General features: G+C 54.2%; 1 long non-coding RNA gene across 1 annotated transcript; it reads right to left on the reverse strand.

Annotated features, from left to right (window-relative positions):
* Positions 1-854: 854 nt before the first annotated feature.
* Positions 855-7,134, reverse strand: LOC121014382 (uncharacterized). Its single transcript, XR_005783187.1, has 4 exons — positions 7,009-7,134; positions 6,761-6,853; positions 4,337-4,645; positions 855-2,826 (listed from the first exon to the last, which is right to left on the reverse strand). It is a non-coding gene; the product is annotated as an uncharacterized LOC121014382 (long non-coding RNA).
* Positions 7,135-7,695: the final 561 nt, after the last annotated feature.

Genomic DNA, 7,695 nt, shown 5'->3' on the forward strand with positions numbered 1-7,695 from the left:
CAGTCGGTTAAGCGTCCGACTTCAGCCAGGTCACGATCTCGCGGTCCGGGAGTTCGAGCCCCGCGTCGGGCTCTGGGCTGATGGCTCGGAGCCTGGAGCCTGTTTCCGATTCTGTGTCTCCCTCTCTCTCTGCCCCTCCCCCGTTCATGCTCTGTCTCTCTCTGTCCCAAAAATGAATAAACGTTGAAAAAAAAATTAAAAAAAAAAAAGAAAACTTAACACATGTGTATGTGGTGGTTTTTAAGTGTATGTATAAATTCTTTGACTCTCCTTCCTTTAAGAGGTAAAGCTTAATAGGGGCGCCTGGGTGGCGCAGTCGGTTAAGCGTCCGACTTCAGCCAGGTCACGATCTCGCGGTCCGTGAGTTCGAGCCCCGCGTCGGGCTCTGGGCTGATGGCTCAGAGCCTGGAGCCTGTTTCCGATTCTGTGTCTCCCTCTCTCTCTGCCACTCCCCCGTTCATGCTCTGTCTCTCTCTGTCCCAAAAATAAATAAACGTTGAAAAAAAAAAAAAAGGGGTAAAGCTTAACAAACAAACAAAAAAAAAAAAAGAAAGAAAAAAAAAGTAAAGCTTAGCTCTCGTCCCCTGGGATGTGGGCGGGGCTTAGTGACATTCTACAGAATCAGACATGTGTGACCTCCAAGGCTAGGTCGTAAAAGACGCTGCTCTGTCTGCCCCTCTTCCTCTCACACTCTGTCTCGATCTCTTTCTCAAAAATAAGTACACATTAAAAGAAATGTTTTAAAGAAGCCTGTGGAAGTTGGCAGAGCTCACGGAGTACCCGAAAAAGAGGAGAGATAATGATTAGACTTGCATGGTAGAGAGATCTCCCGGGATTTGCAGAAGGAAAGAGTAAAGTGGGAGAAGGATGGAAAGATGCAGAACCAGAAAAGCAGAGCCTAGAAATGCTCAGAGGTGGATATAACAGGACGTGCCCCTTCCTCCAACCTCTTCCTGCACCACCAGGCTCAGGCATATGGAGTGTTCAAGAATCATTTGCTCACTTGAACGAGTCTGACTTCCGCGAACATCGACGCTAGTCCGTGCAACCACAGAATTTTACAGATGCACAGCCCAGAGAAGTCAAAGGAGAACGTCGAGCTCTACAGAAGAATAAACTCAGTGCTCAGCCCGGACACCTGCCCCCATTCCGGGTGCACAGCGTTACTCATGGGCATCCGTCAGCACTTAGTGTCTGTCACGTTCTGTGCTAAGAGCCTTATTTTCGCAACGGTCCTATCTAATAAATACCTTCACGATCCTCGTTTTACAAATTAGAACAGGGGTCAGCAAACTGTGGGCCAAATCTGGCGGCTGCCTGCTTTCTGGGTAACACAACCACGCTCGCTTTTTTATACGTTGTCCATGGCTGCTTCTGCACTACAGCGGCCAAGTTGAGTAGCTGCTCTCAAGACATCACGGCCAAAAATCTTGGCTATCTGGTCCTTAACAAGAAAAGCAAGCCGACCGCTGAGGTAGACCCCGGGTCGGGAGGCGGGACCAGCAAGCAGAGTGCTGCAGCCAATCAGAACCGGGGCCGGGTCTGACTTGAGAGCCCTTTAGAGTCTGGCTTTAGTGCTGCTCAACGGGCTCAGGCAGGGCGACCGCCCGGTCAAGGTCCTTTGTTATCTGCCTTCCCTTCAGAGCAACACAGAGCAGCTCAGAGAAGCTGGCATTTGAGGTCCATAGAGGCTCCCAGCGTATCTGAAGAAGGCCAGTGTTGGGGGGGGGGGCGGTGCACAAACCTAGGCCCCCAGCAGCCCAGCAGGAGGGCCTTGGGAGACTCTAACTGCTGACGTCCGTGCTTCTGTTCCGCTTGCCTGGAACGTGGGCTCCACGCCTCCCGCGGGGACACCTCGGGAGAGAACCCCATGGAGAGAGAACATGTCTGAGCCTCTGGCTGGGATCTGGAGAAGCCGTCCTGGGTCCTGCGCAGGCCGGGCAACAGCACAGACGGCCCCCCGTGCTGTGATGCTCTCATCTACATGCTCTTTCCTTAGGCCGTTTCTGTTTCTATGCCGAAACACTCATTCTCTTCCAGCATGGGTTTGTTTTTCTTTTTTTTTTTAAGCCTGCCTTTGATGGGGTTCAGGCTGGCCGGCCGAGCCCAGGGGCGGATCACGGGGAGCACAGCAGAGAGGCGTGGAGTGCAAGGGCGGGGGGGGGGGGGCGCAGCCAGGTGCACCCTGCACGCGTGGGAGCCTAAAAGTGAGGCAGGTGGGAGACAAAGGTATACACTGCAAATGTACCAAGAGCCCAGAGCCAAGAAAGATCCAGCGACAGTTGATTCCAGTGGGCAGGGGATGGGAAGGGTCCTGCCAACGAGCAGCTTTGTGTAGGCACCCTGGATCTGCCCTGCGAGCCCCACGCACCGCTCTGGGCTCTACGGCTTGGTCTGCGGCAACGGGAGTCAGCAGAGATGCTAGAAAATAACATTGTGGGTCTGGGTCTGCTCAGGCAGGAGGGCTCTCCGGGCTCCTGCCCCGCCAAGCAGAGCGGTGGGTAGCTGGTGCATGCCTGAGGATCCCACAGCCTCCCCTTCCACTTCTAGATTCTTCTTCCTCTGAGCCCAAAGGGCGTAGTCTCCAGGAGCTCCCCGTTCAAGTGTGCATCATCCTGGGGCAGAGGCGGGTCCCCGAAGGATGCAGGCAAGAGCTAGTGCTTCAGCGGGTTGGCGGGATGTGATTCCGGGTAGCGGGGAGGCAGGTGAACTCAGTTCATGTATTTATGAAGGGCCCACGATGGGTCCGATCTAGTGGTGGGGGATAGAAAAGCAAGACGAACGAGACGCGGGCTCTGCCCCAAGGCACTTACGTCCTAGTAAGAGCTGTAAACAAAGACAGGACATGCGGCAGAATAGTGCCTCCTTCCAGGGACGGTCATGTCCTAATCCCCCCACCTCATGTGGCAACAAGCAGATGTGAGGACGTTAAAGACCTCATGTGAGGGGGCACTTTAGGGGAAAGCAGGAGGGTCAGAGTCCAAGAGATGTGACCAGGCAAGCAGAAAGCAGAAGTCAGAGTGGCTGGATGTGGGAAGGACTTAACCCTTCACGCTGTCTTTGCAGGAGGAGGAAGGGAACTCAAGTCAAGGGACACAGGCAGCCTCTAGAAGCCAAAAAGGGTGGCGGTGTGGATCCCCCCTAGAGCCTCCGGAAAGGAGTGCAATCCTGTGGACACCTTGGTTTTAGCTCAGGGAGACCCAGAATGGACATCTGGCTTCCAGAACTGCAAAATAATAAATTTGCATTGCTTTAAGCCACTGAACTTACAGTAATTTGTTATGGCAGTGCATACGCAGGGTCAGACATGGCAGTGTCCCTGGGGGCTGTGGGAGCACCTGTTGGCTCAGGTTTCAGGGACCTGCCTGGAAAAGAGGCCCACGTTGGGTTTTGATGGATGAATAGGAGTTGGACGGTCCCAGAGGGAGCCCATTCCAAGCAGATGGAAGGCAGGGGAAGAAGTACAGTGATATACAATGAACGCCATGAGGTAGATGGGGGGTCCCCAACCCTGGGGCAACAAAGCACAAGGAGGAAAGGAGGAGAAAGGATGAAGCCGAGGATTTGTGCAGGGAACCTGTCCACACAAGCCTTCAGGTGGCACAGGTGAGGCAGCGGGTCACGAACCCACATGGTGTTTTCCTTTAACTCACATGCTTTAGAAAGAAGCCCTTGAATTACATCTGTCAACAGCTGGCTTAACCATCTTCACTGGCTATTAACTAGTTATTAAATCCATCACTTCATTAAAAGTAAAAGTGGTGTCTGGGTAGCTCAGTCTGTTAAGCGTCTTACTTCAGCTCAGGGTCTCGAGGTTCGTGAGTTCAGGCCCCGTTCGGAGCCTGGAACCCGCTGCAGATTCCCTGCTTCAGATTCTGGGTCTCCCTGTCTCTCTCTGCCCCTCCCCTGCTCTTGCGTTCTTATTTTCTCTCTCTCTCTCTCTCTCTCTCTCTGTCTCAAAAATAAATAAGTAAACATTTTTTTAAAAAAGTAAAAAAAAAGCTACCAGCTGTTCAGTCAACACATGAAATGTACATGTCACATTACCATTCTGACATTTTAAAATAAATTTAACAGGGACGCAGACAGAATCAAGTCATTGCGTTATCTTGTAAGTGCGTTGCCCCAGTTTTCGGCAGAAATACCCAACATGCTGGGTAAAGCCTGGAAAAGAGCCCCTGCTAATTTTGTAAGAATACGGTTATCGGCCCCCAAACACAGAGCGGTGACACCTGTCCTGGGTGGGGCAGAGGCTTTGACTTGACTCCAGCTCTGTCACCCGCTGCCTGGGCACTCTGGGCAAACCACTTCAACTTTCTGACCTCAGTGTCCCCACCTGTAAAGTAGGGTTGTGGTGACACCAAGGTCCTTGCATTCTGAATCTTAAAGAAAATAATAAAGGAAAATAAAGAATGTCTCCCGTAGCGTGGCGCTCAGTGCTCCGCTCCTCAAGGTGCAGCTGATGCGGAAATAAGCCTGGCTGTCGGCCCCGGGCGTCAGGCACAGAGCAGCCGGCTTTGCAGGAGTAGATGCCGCGAGATCCTGGGGTCGCCACCGGTGGCCGGGTACTTCCAATCGGAGAATCACGGAGACATGCCTCGTCTGCATTTGGGTGCTCGGGGCCAGTTGAGCAGGCAGGCCTGAGCTGAAAAATCATGAGGAAGCAAATTTCCAAACAAACCCAGATTCCCATGGAAAAGAATGGAAAAAGGTCAAGGGGTTGGACTTATTGGCTGCTGTTCCCTCCCTGGGCTGTGCCCCGGGTTGGTTTTCCTGTGCACTTGGCTCCTGGTGACCCGCTCCCGGAGTCCTTGGCAGGCCCGCCTCGCTGGCCTTACGAGCGAGCTTCCCTGACACCAGGGTCATCGGAGATGTCACCGTGGAGACTGCCAGAACTCCCCGGAGCTGACCTCTTCTGTCCTCATTTCCAGGCCATTAGCATCCACCCCAGACACACACCCACCTTGTCGGGGGACTCCCCTCATCTAGATTTCATCAGAATGTATTTACAGATATATTGTATTTCATGGGTGAACATTTTCGAGCAGAGCTGGCTCCACGATGCTGGTGGGGTAAAAATCATTCAAACTGCTCATAGGTAGCGTCGGCTGCCTCCGACTTCTGGTTGGAGTCTAACTAAGGTCATCGAGGCCACCTGCAAGTAACTGGAGGCAAAGGGACAGCAGACCCGCGGCTTCTCTAACTGCCTCTGTCCCCACTGCCCTTCCCGCTCTGCTGACTTTTTTCACTTTCCACTCACATCTGTACTAAACCCACGGCTGGTCTAGCTGACACCCCCAGGGAACGTTCCGTTTCCCTTTCCCACTCACTGCAATGCCTCGTGTTCCCATCCTTCAGGGACCCATCATCTTTTTTTAGAGTCTGGACGGCACACCGGCAGAGAGCTAAGTGTGGGAACACACAGTGACCGAAGCAAAGCCCCTGCCCTGGGTGTGCTCATGGTCAGACAGGGGAGACAGACCCCACCCTGGTGAGTAGGTGATAAGGGACTGTGGTGGGTGCAACTTAAAGGTAAAGAACTAATAACTCTATGGGGGAAGCGGCATCATGGAAGGCTTCCTAGAGGAGGTGATAGTCTTTCTCATCTTGACCATGTGGACTCTGAAGTTCCTGTGAAATTCCCAGATACAGATGCCCAAGAGGCGGGTCCACGGAGCTGGAAGTTCAGGAATGGGATCAGAGTGGAGTGCTCCCCTGGCACGTTGTCGGCCCCCCGAAATCCATAGATGGAGCTCTCACTCTGTGGCCATCTCTCTGTCTGTGGTCACGTGGCATCTCCTTCCTCCCGAATTCCCTGGCCTTTCTCCACATATGTCCCCTTGGCCATTGGAAGCATCTGACACCACCACTGCCTGGCCCCTGTGTCCTGACCCCCTCCCTAGTGCAGCCCTCCTGGCCTGGTTCCCCTCCTCAGTCTCTGCACTTTGTTTCCTCCTTTCCCTCCTCCCTTTGTCCCATCTGTTTATCAATAACCGATCCAAAGGTCCATTAAGCTCTTAAATGTGAGAGACTCGGCCTGGAGCAGGACAAAGGTCCAGTAGGGAGACAGAAGGGACAGTAGAGAGACTGGGGACGGTGCAAACATGACTAAGACCTGGCCGGGAACCGAGGAGTTTGCCGCGTACTTGGTGAGGCCAGATGAAGATGGGTGAAAAGGAAGCAAGGAACAGAAGGCAACGTGTGAAAAATGCAAAGAGAAGGTCACGTGTGGAGGGGGGTTCAGAGCAGGGAGGGGCCATTTCTGGTAGTGAGGGGTCAGGAAGACTTCTTTCAGAAGACTTTCATCTCTGGGGATCGTGGGGATCACCCTCCCTTTATGTCCCTCAAGGGGGCCTCTAGGATTATACTTGTCCCCGGGGGGCTGCTACCTGTCTGGTTCTGCCTCCTCCCCTAGACTGTAAGCCCCAAGAGGCCAGGAACCACATCCTGTTGACCACTGTGCACCTGCTTCCTGGCCCAGCCTGGGACCTGAGCAGGCACAGCAAATGCGGGTGGCGGTGAATCGTTCTAGTGGCCTTTGCCCGTGCCTCAGTCTCTAGCATTCTGTTCCTTACGCCCTCCATCAGGAAATGCACCAATTCCTGGCAACAGCTGTCCGTTCTGGGTACGTGAGGTTGAGCCCACATCCCTCGCTGTGCATCACGGACGGCCTGCCCAGCATCGTATCAAGCCCTGCGTGTCTCGAGCCAGCCGCGTGATCCCTCACCAAAAGGGACCTGACTTGGTGTTATCCCTTCACCTGCCCAAAATTCGGCTTCGGAGAAGGGTGGTGTGCAGGTAGCTGATGTTGGGAGGTCAACCAGGTAGAGGGATAGGGATCCGGGAAGAGTACCTAGGGAGAGACGAAAAGCCAGTTCAGTCAGCGTGATACACTCTTCCATCTGATATCAAGCTGGTCACCACCACCACCACCCCCCAGCGGGACATGGTGAGGACAGAAGGGTGTGACTCGGAATGGTCCACGAGTGGGATGAAACGGAGACTCACCCGCCACCAGTGCCCATCTCCCCACGGCTGAGCGTTGGTCCACGAGATGTCAGCCCTCCTAAACGTCACAGGTGCCCACGCAGGAGTGCCAGCCAGGTTCCCACGGGCAGCCCTCACGAGAAACAGGAGACATGGTCTGAAAGTGAGCCGCTGTCAGCACGATGCTGACCGAAGTGTGCATGCAGCCCCCGACCATCCCCACGGCCGGGATCGGGGTTAGCTCGACAGGGCGGGTAGAGCAGAGCTCTGCTGTAGACCCCTTGCCTCCCACCCCTGTCCACCGCAGGACTGCTGGCCTCTTAGGCATCCGGGTTCCCTCACTGGGATGTCTGTAGCTCTTCCTCATTGCTGGCCCCCCTTCACTCCTTCCAGCTAAACTTCCTTCTTTCCATCTTTCCTTGTATGTCTCTGAAACGCAGCCCCCCGTCTCACCTCCGCTGCTCTGTCAGTCTAGATACTCAACTCCGCACGTTTGGATTCGCTTAGTCTCCCCCCGAGGGGCTTGACCACCTCATTTACTCCCTCTCCGTCCATCTTCATGTTGCCGCCATACTGGTTTCCCCAAATACTGTCCCCATGTCACCCCATGATCAAAGCCATGGCTGCCTTCTCCCAGCACAGTTGGAACACTATGCCAAGGGCCTTTGGAGGGACTTAGAGCGTCTGCCAGCCGGGACGGGGTCTCAC

This window comes from Herpailurus yagouaroundi, unplaced genomic scaffold (genome assembly GCF_014898765.1).
Source record: "Herpailurus yagouaroundi ecotype Mexico unplaced genomic scaffold, PumYag 202, whole genome shotgun sequence".
Taxonomy (NCBI): Eukaryota; Metazoa; Chordata; class Mammalia; order Carnivora; family Felidae; genus Herpailurus; species Herpailurus yagouaroundi.